This window comes from Alexandromys fortis, unplaced genomic scaffold, assembly GCF_014885135.2.
Source record: "Alexandromys fortis isolate MF-2015 unplaced genomic scaffold, M_Fortis_MF-2015_v1.1 scaffold_78, whole genome shotgun sequence".
Lineage (NCBI taxonomy): Eukaryota > Metazoa > Chordata > Mammalia > Rodentia > Cricetidae > Alexandromys > Alexandromys fortis.
In genome coordinates this window covers 3262100-3274970 of record NW_026067977.1, presented here as the reverse complement: position 1 = coordinate 3274970, position 12871 = coordinate 3262100, and positions in this window count along the sequence as shown.

The window sequence follows — 12871 nt, the reverse complement described above, 5'->3', positions numbered from 1 at the left end:
GTAAGAGGACAGACATGCGCATAGACAAAGATCAAAACACAACAATCTTACCAGACATGATACAAGCCAGATGAGACAGAACGGTGCTTGGGGGTAAGAAAGACCATCTACCTAAATGTCTACACTCAGGAAAAGTTCTCTAAGAAATGGAGGCAAACTAATCAGTGCCTCAGACTGATAAAATCGGACCTAATTAATTTTATAAGAAATATTAAAATTTAAATTTTTTAAATATTTTACCCAATTCCTTTTGGTAAAAAAAAAAAGTGATACCAAATTGGAATCTAAAAACAATCAAGGAAGAACATATACACAACAGACAGTGAGATAATGAAAATGAACCACTCTATCCTGGATTGTATTATGAGGTCATTGACTAGCTTATGACAAACAAAACATCTATACATTTTATGTAATCCATTAAAAATTATGTTTAAATATCAGAAGGGAAAAAAGATAATGCACGTGTTATTGTAAACTTTATAGCCATGTATGACTGGTACAACACATATAACAAGATGAGCGTGTATACCGTCAACCTAGGGCAACCATGGAAGATAATTAAGATGAATAATTAAAAAACAATTAAAAATAAAATTAGTCACAAATAAATAATTCAAATGGAGACAGGAAAAAGAAAAAATCCAGTAGAAAGTATCAGCAATGTAGAGTACATGAAGTCAACCACATAATAAGTTAAATATAGTTTATAGTAGTAACAGAATTAATTTTAAAATAATTAAATTAAATATAAATGGTCTAGAACTTTTTCTTTAACCAAGATGAATTAACAGTGAGCATATTTATCCCTGCTTCCCAAGCCAACAAATATATGCACAAAATATGTAAGATGATGTCTTTCATGATATAGAATGGTAGGCAACTGAGGGCAGTGTTACCTGGGAGACAGGAAGAAAATACGGTAAGATTTAGGATGACCCAGGCTTGCCGCTTCAGGAAAGCGAGCTCTGGAAAGCCATGAGAGACTGTCTGCTGCAGAGATGGCCCTAAGAACCAGAGAAGAAGCACAGAAAAGTCTCTGAAGCCACACATAGGTGAAAAGCATGGTTCTGATCTCCTGCTCGTTATCTGCTTGAATCTGAAAAGCCCCCAGAGGATCATGTTTTGGGTGCTTGCTCCCCAGCTAGTGGGATCACTGTTAGGAGAGGTTGTGGAGCTTTAAGAGGTGGGATCTTCCTGGCAAAAGTAGGTCACTCAGAGTGGACCTTAGAAAAGTGCAGCAGAGCCCTCCATCCTGCCATGCTTGATGCTTCCTGTCAGCTCTGATGTGAACAGCTATCCTCCGACACACCCGCACTGCCAGTGCACAGAACCAAGAAACATGAACTGTGCTTCTGAAACTGTAAGCCAAACAAGCCCTTCTTCCTGAAGTTGTTTCTGTCTGATGCTGTGATATAACACACAAGTAACTAATACACACACTTGAAAACAAGCCCTAAGGGATCAGGTTGTTTCCAAGTATCTTGGTAGTGTCAGAGACAATAGCTTACACACATACGCACACACACACACACACACACACACACACACGTACACACACTTAAATTTTTATGTAGCATTTTAAACTGAGGGTTTATTTAGATTCATTTATTTTATGTGGATGGGTGTTTTGCCTGCATGTGTGTAAATATTCCTGTGCATGACTGATGCCCATGGAGGTCACAAAGGCATCAGATCACCTGGAACTGGAGTTATGGATGGTTGTGAGCCACCATGAGGGTGCTAGGAACTGAACCTGGCCCTCTGGAAGGACAGCAACTGTTCTTAACCAATGAGCCATCTCCGCAACCCTGCTGAACAATAGTTACAGAAATATAAAACATATCCAACACACAAGACAAACTTCTCAAAGTGTAAAACTCAATTTAATACATCACTAAGCAAGTCAAAAAGCAGGAAAAGAGCATTCAAGTGAAAAGAATAGGTTAATCATTTGAAAGTTATATAGAATGGGTATAGGTGTTCAATCTAGCTGACAAGAGCATTAAGATGCGTATTTTAGCTACAATCCACATTTACAAAACTTTAAAGAGGAACATGGGTGATGCAGAGGAGATCCAAATAAAATTCAAGGAAGAAAGCATTTAAAATAAGCACGCGGACCCAACGGGATTGGGAGCAGATTAGATGCGACGTGAGGAAAGGTTAAATGAACTTAACTTCTCAGACCTTGAAGGAACTTTCGTCAAAGGAATTCTTTCAGACTGCATAGATCTGGATGGAGTGTTTTGTTGTTATTTTGTTACAAGTTAGGTTTTTTTGTTTGTATGTTTGTTTTTTGTTTATTTTGGGGCAGTCTCATAGAGCCCAGGCTGGCCTCAAACTCACTGCAGAGCTACACAGCCAATGATGACTTTGACTTCTAAGCCCCTGCTCCCATCCTTCCTGGGGATGATAACACAGGCGTGCACCACCATACCCAGTTCCATACAGTGCTTGAGACCAACCCTGGGGCTTCTCGCATGCCAGGCAAGCATCTACCCGCTGCATCACATCCCCAGGCCCTCACCTTAAATTTGGCAAGATATTTTTACTGGACAGAGATGGACAAACTGTAGCAAATTCCAAGTTACAGAAGCGTCTGTAAAACTGTGGCACAATGCAAGGCAAAGGAAGAATGGTTTATTTTTGCTCCGGATTTCAGAGACTTTAGTCACCGCTCTGGGCTCTGTTGATTGTGGACCTGGAAAGCTAGAAAACATCACAGTAGGAGCAATAGAGGAAGGAGGAAGGAAGGAAGCCGAGAACAAGAAAGGGATTGGGCAATGAATTAATCTCCAAACCAGCTTCCTCCAGTCAGGCCCCAGAACCTCTCAAAGCAGTCCTGCCAGCAGGGAGTGCTCAACACCTGGGAGATGTTTTGTGTTTGAACCACAGCAATAGTCTCTTCTGAGGTGGAGTGAGAGCTCAGCAGGGGTTAGTGTTCTTACAGAAGACGTGAGTGTTGGCTGGCACATCTAGTGGCTCACAGCCTCCTGGAGCTCCAGCTCCAGGGGATCAGATGCCCTCTTCTGGTTTCTGAAGATATCTGTGAAAATATGGCATGTGCCATCATAGACATGTTACACTTTATAAAAATGAAGATTTCTGAGGGAAAATGTTTGCCTCAGGGGTCAGCTGAAGAAACGACACTGCAGAAGGTTTGCAAACTAAGGATCAAGCAACAGAAATTATCAAATGAAACACAAGGGGGAAAAGTTAAAAAACTAAAGTTAACGGAGTGTCTTCTTTTCCATCTCTAGAAGCTCAGCTTCTGCATCTCAACGCTCCCGCGGCTTTCCTTGCTGTGCCTAGTCTCTCCTGTAGCATTCGGAACGTACATGAATGTTCCTGAACGGTCACTTCAGTGTGTCCCTCCTGAGTCTGTCACCTCCTGAGTCAGTTCAGGCAGGTTTCCAGGGATGCCTTTTCCCTTCTCCTTCGCTCTTCTTCTGCTTCTTTACAGGCCGGGCCATTTTTCCCAGGATTCTATCTGTTGTACATTTGCTTTGTTGGATGCTGGGAGTTTGTACAATGGTCCATATACATTCTGAAACTTTGTTCTGCGACCAAAAGTCCTGGCAAGAGACTGACACTTTCGAGTCTTTGAAGCCTTGAAGCATTTAATCCAGAGCTTTCTTTTTCTCTTGTCTTACCATCAAGGCAAGACTTCTCTGATTACCCTACCAATGACCCATGGATGCTGAGGTTCTTCAGTCTACCTACTTACTGCCTTGTGTGAGTTTTTGGCATTGCTCCCTCTCAGCCACTCAGAGGCTCTTTTCCTCTTACACTGAACACGTCGGGTTGGGTGGAATACCCGAGGGAGCCCTGAAGACCCCTAGACTCTCCAGTGCGCTCACCTGACATTCTATTCTTCAGATTCTAGTCTCCTTGTCCTCCTTGAGTTCTGGCCCTGCCTCCTCAGTCTAGAGAGAGCAGCAGAGGTTTAACCCCTTCCTGCCTCACAGCCTGAGCACCCTCTAGGCAGATAGCTGGGTTTCTGCTAAATGCTAGGGTTTGCCTGTTTGTTTCCGGTCTCTCAGAGGCCATTGTCTGCTGTTGTCTGCTGATTTCTCGGTTCCTGTTGTTTAGTAATGTTCTCATCCTGAGAAATGGGGCTCAGAGGCTTTGTTGTGGTTCCTGTAGGAGGAGGATCAGATGGGACAGGACAGGATGGGCTAGTTTGAATAATTTCACCAGACTCCAGGATAAAGGCTATCTCTCCTATCTGGCACCAGGACCCGACGTGTTTAGGGTAGGTAGACCACAGAGGTCCAGAATGAATGAGTTCCGCAGAAGCCTGATAAATGAGTCAGAGGGCCAGAGATGTCAAGACATCAGAAATACAGAGATTAAAGAGGTGTGACTTGGGCCTGGAGAGATGGCTCGGCAGTTAAGAGCGAGACCTTGCTGCTCTTGCAGACGACCTGCATTTGGCTCCCAGCTCACACTGCTCTATAACTCAGTTCCAGGGATTCTGGGACATTCCTCCGGCATCTGTGGTCAACAGATACATACATGCGTGTAGAGCACAAACACACATTCAGGCCAAACACCCGGACACGTAAAATAAAGACCACTTTAAAAAAAGAGCTCAATTAATGGCGACCCTAATGGCTCAGACGTTTGTCCGGATTTGGCCTACCTCACCTGCTGCTCTCCCACACACGGTCTGTGACTCAGGAGAGAGACCGGGTCTGCGGTTAGGGGCGTGGGGACACTGGAAGTCAAGGCCTTCCTGAAGCTCTTACACAGCAGGAGTCTGAGTGGGGCTAATAGTTCCTGAAGCTGGCCTCACCCTTGGAAAATAATGCCACCTGGTGTCAATCCAAATAATTAGCTTAACACCATATGTGGTGTGTTATTCAAGGTTTTTTTTTTTTTTCTCATACATAGTTAATGGGCCACTGATGCTATCACGGATTAAAAATCAGCATAAAAGAAGGAAGTTCAGCATCCCACAAAGGACCAGGAGCCTAGCTCAGCTCTGCCTGTGGTTGACCCACGAGCATAACCTTCCATACTGCCAAAGTAATTAGGACCATTTTGGGAACACCCAGCGTCCCAGGAGCCAGGGCACAAGCCCGTGTTTTTATTGGGCCCTCTGCCGTGGGCCTGATTATTCTTCTCACTGATAACAAACCCAGGGTTTACCTGTAGGCTGGGAAGGATCCTGCTTCTGAGATCACATTTCTACACACCTGGCATCATGTTCCCTCCCTGGGCCTGAGAGCCTATTGGCCTACCTGCCTAGACTTGCAGAGAATCATGGAGGCATCCAGAGGGCTGGCCTTTCTTGGGAGGGAGTATTCTTGGTCCATAGACCTGACTGTTTCGGCACCCATGGAGCCGATGACTTCACAAGAAATATACACTTGTCCACAAGCAACACATTGTCAACTTGATGGGATTTAGAGTAACCATGGAAACACCCTTCTGGATGTGTCTATAAGAGTGATTCTGAGAGGTTTACCTAAAGCGGGAAGAGTCACCTCTCATGAGGGGACACCACTGATGGGGTGGAGTGGGGTGGAGTCCTAGACTGACACAAAGGGCAAAGGACATGGGTGTTCGTCTTTCTCCACTTCCTGGCTATGGCTGAAATGTGACCAGCTGCCACAAACTCCAAACTCCTGCCACCAGCACTTTCCTGACAGCCTGCACCCTCGATCTACGAAAAACTCTTTCTGCATGAAGTTGTTTTTATCACATATTTTGCCACAACAGTGAAAGAAGTGACGAAAAGCCGCAGGGCAGGGATTTGCTCAGTGACAGAGCACTTGCTCCTGGTTTAATCCCAGCGTGGAAGACAGAAATCCTTGTGAAAGAGACCGTATAGCACACCATGTTTGGGGTCTCCAGAAGGGCCTCAAGCGGGGGGGAGGGGTCCATTTCCCTGTGGTTTCCAGGGCAATGACCACCAGATTCTGAAAGGGCAGCCATCAGGCCAGCCTCCTCCTCTGGCCTGACTCCACCGCTCAGCTTCCAGGGTTCTATCAGCACATTTGGAGCTTTTGCCTTCTGCCACATCTCCTCGCTGTCACCTGATCCTGGCCATCTCACCTTTGATTGCACCCGTGGAGGCCGAGGCCCATGGCCTTCATCACAAGACTTTTGTCACCTGCAACTATCCCTTCTCTCCTAAGCCTTAGCCTCTCTGAAGTCCCCTCTCCCTGGCCTATATAAGGTTTCAGAGCTTCCCATGATGCAACAAAACAACCATGACAGCGGCTTCACCTCTATGCACGCCTGCCTTAACTCTGCGGTACATGGCCAGTCTTTCCTCACCCACCTCTTTATTGTGTGGAAGGTTGCATAGACTGTCCCCAAACCATATTCATTGTCATGAGATTGCCTCTTTACTATTTTTAGATTTAATGTTATATGTATGACTGCTTTGCCTGCACACCATATGCATTCCTGGTACATATGGAGGTCAGAAGAGAGTAGCAAACGAGTTACTGATGGTTGTGAGAACTGTGTGGGTGCTGGGAATTGAACTCTGGTCCTCTTGAAGAATATCAAGTGCTCGTAACTGCTGAGCCATCACTCTAAATCCTCTTCATGACTTTAAAACCCATTGATATGTGGATTAAAGATGAGGAATCTGATAATTGGGGCAACAGCTCAGTAGTTAGGATCTCTGGCTGTTATTGCATTACGACCAGACTATGGTTCCCAGAACCCACACTATGACGATCATAACGGCCTGTAACTCCAACTTTCAGAGATCTGACACCCTCTTCTGTCTTCTGAGGGCAGAGAGAGAGAGAGAGAGAGAGAGAGAGAGAGAGAGAGAGAGAGAGAGAGAAAGAAAAGAGTGAGGGAGAGAGAGAGAGAGAAGAGAGAGAGGGAGAGAGATAAGGGGCTTCTCAGACAGTACAGGAGCAAGCTTGGAGGTACCAACTGAGCAGTTATCTTAGGATGATAAAGACCATGATCATAAGCAACTTGGGAAGGAAAGGGTTTATTTGATTACACTCCCACATTACAGTCCGTCATCAAAGAAACCAAGGGCAGGAACTCAAGGCAGAAACCTGTAGGAAGAAACTGAAGCAGAGGTCATGGTGGTTTGTTTTGTATGGCTTTCTCAGACCGTATTAGACAGCCCATAGGTGGCATGGCCCTCAGTGGGATGCCCTCCAGCATCAACTATCAGCAGGAAAATGCACTACAGGCTAATCTGTTGGGGGCATTTTTTTTTTCAACTAAGATTCTCTCTTCCAAAAGGACTCTAGCTCGTGTCAAGTTGATATAAACCTGGCCAGCACACACGTGGGTGAAACACCAGTGTCATGAATAGGTTTAGAACAACCCCTGACATGTAGCAAATGCTCAGTAAAAGTGGCCTGTCATTCCCCAGGGACCCATGCACTTTGCATGCATGGGTCTGAACGTACTTTTTCTTCTTAAATTCCGTGTGTTTTCTGATCCTCCATTCCCAGTCTGCCTGTGGTGGCTCCTTTCTCTCAGGTCCCTTTGTCACTGTGAGCTCCCTATTTTCTCACAAGTTATTCTCTCTGCTTCACATGTCCCTCTCGCCCAGTCACCTCGACACTCAGTGAAGGCCTGCTGCCGCTCTGTGTCCCGTCGGCGATGTGTCCCTTTTACCAGCCGCCTAAGACCAGCACCTCTAAGCCCGCTTGCACAGCGCCCCCTGAGCTCTGACCGCTGCGTCGCTTCCAGGCCTGTGTCCTACTCTCTCAGGGATCTCAGACTCAAGAGTCCCTTCGTTCCCCGGCCCAGAAAACAGACCAGCAGCTGCAAGGAGACCTCCCGCTTCAACGTGCAGCTTCTCCATTTCCTGTCCTGTCAGGGCCTCACCCTGCAGGCCTGTGGTTCAGCATCAACCCCCCTCTGGAATGCCACGGCCCCTTCTGGCCAGCAGCTTGCACTGCATATGGCTGTGAGAGGCACTTTCCTGGTCACGCGAGGTCATACACCTCTGCCTTTCCTGCCCCTCGCCTCAGTCACGTTACTATCATAGTTCATTGTGTTGGTTTACAGACACCTTTTCAGGCTGTGCCTGAGTTCCGGGAGGGTGTCCTGCCCACACCTCCCATCTCCTCTCCTGCAGCATTGCTCTCCACCTAATGTGCTGCTAAGGAGAATGTTTGTGTGGCTCGTCTGTCCTCTTTCCCCACTGGAATATAAACTCCATGTATGCATAAGCTTTTGACTGTCTTAATGTGTCCTTAGAGCCTAAAAGAGTGACTGGATCATGGTTGAGGCTTAGCAAATATTTGTCGGATAAATTACTGGGTCACCGATTGACGGGACACTGCCTTCACTTATATCCCTAGTAACATACACTCAGTGTGCACACTTCTCCAACTACCACGAAGTTATGGTCCTGATAAACCGATTTAATCGATAATATCCTAAAAGCATTTGACATACCTAGCTTACAAAACATCATAGCTTGGCCTGGTTTACTTTAAATTTGAACCTATATCCCTTCGCTCTTGCGGGAAACAAAGCATCAGCTATATGGCCTGCTTTATAAGTCAATCTTGACTATCTCTTGCAACTTATTGGACACATACTTTGAGGAAGCAATGGGCCACATTTGTTTTTATCCCCCTGGTCATATGATTGACCTGGTCAGTCGCTCCTTGTGGCTGCATCTTGCTAGTCAGAGTAAAAGCCAATATTCATAATGCAAAGTCAGATTTCTTTGGGCAGGTATTGCTTTTGTGGCAGTGTAATGTTGAAGTGTGTGTATGTATTTGGAATATGTATTATGTATGTATGCATGTTTGCACATGTGTGTGTTGTGTGTGTGTAAACCAGTGGTAGATGTCTGGTATCTTCCTCCATGGCTTTCCGCTTGTTTTTGAGACAAGGTCTTCTACTGAACCTAGAGTGCATTTGGGGAAGATTAGCTGCCCAACTCTCCAGGGATCCTCCTGTCTCTTTCTCTTCAACACTAAGATGATAGGAATAGGCCACTGCATTTTATGTGAGTATCAGGGACCTGAACTCCGGTCCTCATGCTTGCATGTTAAACACTTTACTGACTGAGCCATCTCCCCAGATTGAAAACTCCTAAGTAGAGCCATTGTAATTCAGACATTCATATTTATTCTTGGATTAATGAATATTTTATCATATAGCTAGTTTGCTTTTAATGTTCAAACACTAACGTTGTATTCAATGTTCCCTACTTTCTGGCCTCTCACCGGCTTTCAACTTCCCTATGTCTCTGCATAATTCCTTAGTGTCACACCGTCTATTCCCTGTCTTGACTGGATTCCAGGTGCTGTTCCCTCCACACCCATGCCCACAGTCAGACAGACACACTGCTCGCCCATTGACTCAGCACTTGAGAGAGGCTTTTCATCACCCTCCACAGGAGACTATTTTCCTTCTCTCCTTCCTCAAGGTGAAGATGAACTGACCCTCCCTGGGGACTGGCTCAGGCCACCCAGGCTCCTCACCAGCATGATCAGCAACAAAAAGACACCAAGCATATGTAGATCTTGCATAGCTTTTTACATGTAATGGCCCTTTAAATGATCAGTTCCTTTTCCTAGCTGAAATATTTACGGATGTTAATTTTTCTATTATTTACTTTGCAGCTTCCCTGTCTTCCCTCTGTGTACTAGCTCTAATTCTGGGGTGCCAGGAGAAATGTCTAGTAAAGTGAGCTTTGGACCTCCACAGTTCTCACGATGAGCCCCTTCACACCCCCAAAGAGTTCTCTAAGTGTGGGTAACACAGTATCCTACTTGTAAATCTGTGCTCTTTTAAACTGGGATGTATAGAGCTGGGGAGATGACCCAGAGGTTAGCAGCATCTGTTCTTGCAAAGGGCCAGGCTTTGATTTACCATGCATACAAACTGATGTTTTTCTATTGAGATGTTTCTCATTTAAGTCCTGTTTTCGCTTTGTTTTTCCGAGTTCTGGAGGTGAGATAGCTGACTTCAGTGGAAGTATCATCCACATTTAACACGCATCATCTGCTGCTGTTCATGTACTTCAGGTATGGATGTCCTGACTTTTCAATCAATTGTTCCCAGCAACCATGGAGGGTGACTCACCATCACCTGTAACTCGAGCTCCAAAGAATCTAACATTCTCTTCTGGACCCCTCTGGCCAGCTGCGTTCATAGGTGGGCATGCCCCCACCCCAACTGTCGCACACATATACCTATAATTTAAAATGAATTTCAATAATAATAATAAAATTAAGCACACAGTATGTGGAGAAGGTCTGTGATGGGGTGGGGGACAGGCCAGATATGCTGGCACACACATCTATAATCCCAGCATGCAGGAAGTGAAGAAATCAAGATCATGAATTTAAGGGCAGCCTGGGTTGACCCTGTCTCAAACAAAACAAAACAAAAACAAAACAAACAAATAAACAAACAAAAACAAATAAAAAAGCCCAGAGTGTTGGGAGGTGGTAACATTCTGGTTAAGAGAACTGGAGAGAGCTTTCTGTAGCTGGGGATTTGAGTTGGTGTTATGTAAATTTCCTCTAGAATTAAAACAGCCCATCCTTCAGGGAAGCTCCTTAATCAGGAAGATACACAATTCAAAACAGTTTCAGGAAGTCCCTGAAATTGACCAGATTCATTAAGTCCCTCCCTGCCAGAGGAAGCAATAAAAATTGAGAGCCCTTCTCAGAGGAACAGGGCCAAGCCAGAAAGTAGTAGACTCTGAGACCAGACCAGTTGTCTGGAAGAGGCAGAAACCAGCTGAGCTGCCTGGAAGAGGTTTGGACCAACTGAGGCACCTGAAAAGCTCTGACCTGTCAAGCTGCCTGTAGGCTGTGCACCACGATGCAAGTTCCCAGCTTTGTGACCTGTCACTCAGGCTGCGGTGGGCTTTGGAGATGCAGCCATCTTTGAATCATTTCTGCTTCTATAACCCCCATTCATACTCCTGTAAGTAACCCCAATAAAGCTCACCGGTTACCAAGCTGGCCTTGGTGGGATGTGTACTTTCATCCATCAATGTTCTCTGTCTAGGCTGAGTAGACCTGTGTTGCATCTCTCCAGGAAATGTTTTGTCTCACAACACCTGGGTCTTGGTAGATCGATCACATCACGGCAGGTTACAACCTTACAAGCCTTGGGAGAAGGAGAAGGAGAAGGAGAAAGGAAGACGGGGGAAATGAGGTATTGCATGCTGTTAGGCTGACGTTCTGAGAACCACCAATACTTACCGTCCCTCTTCCCCTGTTCAGTTTGGAGTAAACGAATTAGCAAAACAGAGAGTAGCAGATGGTGTCCACGGTGTCACCTTCATTATTGATAAAGGTAAAACGCTGGAGGAGTCCCCCTAAGAGGAAAGGCCAGCGGCACGGAACAGCTCCCTCAGCCACAGGTGACTTGGATTGTTCCAGTGTGATGCTCAGCCTTTGGAACTGCCACTCAACGTCTGAACGTCATCAGCTGAACTTTTCAGCTCTGATACTCAAGGTTGCTGGGTAAAAACAAATGGCACTTAAAGGTGAATTAATCACTTACAATCATTTATTTTGGACTATCCTTCTCTTCCTGCCCGCCCTCCCAACACACAAAAAGCATCCTAGGTCATTCAACCTAATCTCCTACAGTGAGTGGCATTTCCATCCCATGACAATTCGTGCGGCTCTTCGTATTGTACAGGATCCTCTTGGGTTGCTTTAATTTGGAAGGTTCTAAAAGTTAAGATGAGTGAGACTCAATTTCCAGAGTTCTCTACATACTAATCATGTTGGACAGACAGTCGGCTTTACTTGGAATCAGGTTGCTGGGGTCTAGATCTGCGCTCTGGCGTTATTTAGAGGCTGGGATTTAGGTAGCTGCATGGACGGTTGGGCCAGTGGAGTCTGGTGGCGAGGAGTGGGGAGTATCAGTCAGCTACCTTAAGTATCTGGTTTACTTGGAAGGAAGGGGCATGTATAGGGGAGAAAATGGGGAATGGAGGGGTAGGGAAAAGTGGAGGGTGAGGAACAAGGGCTTCTCAAGGTTGCAGGTTCCTGTAGAAGGCTGCTTCAGAAGGAGCCTGAGTTTCCCAAGCCGAATCACTCCTAGCATTCCTGCAGACAAACTGCAAATTCAGCACTTCCTGCTGTGCATGCCCTCCTGCGAGCTTTTGCCATGGCAGCAGTAGATCTGTCATTCTCAGCACGGATTCTATTCAAACCAAGAACGAAGGGCGCAAATATTCAACACACACACACACACACACACACACACACACACACACACGCAGCTGCCAACTGCTCAGCGCTTTCTAGAATTCTCACTACAACTCTTCAAGGTCAACATTAGCGTCCTCACCACTGCCCAGACAGGGAAATGAGGCTCAGCAAGGGAAGTGGTCTTAGCTGGGAACTTTTGGCTCTCCGCCTTTAGAGGTGCGCTCTTCAGGCCCTTTCCAGTAGACCAGAAAGAGCAGGGCATGCCTGCTCTGGTAGGAGAGGGGCAGGGAGAAGCTGCTGGAGAGGTGTGGGCGTTTGTGGTTATTGCTTGGGTCATCTCTTGGGCTACATTGGAGTTTAAGTGTGAGTGTTATGTGAGCTGAAATATGTATGAGTCTGGGGGAGGGGTAGAAATTGGTCCTTGAGCTACGTGAATATGTGAGTTGAAGCTTTGATAAAAAAAAAAAACCGAGACGGCTCGACTTTTATGCACAATTGGAGAGAGAGAGAGAGAGAGAGAGAGAGAGAGAGAGAGAGAGAGAGAGAGATGCTATGTTGGGGTGCTGGTGGGAAGACAACAACACCTTTGGATCATATACTCAGAATGCGGTTGCTGGACTATGTGTTCGTGTGTGCACATGGGAGTTGGGATGTCAGTCCCTAATCAAGGAGAGAGAGAGAGAGAGAGAGAGAGAGAGAGAGAGAGAGAGAGAGAGAGAGAGAGAGAG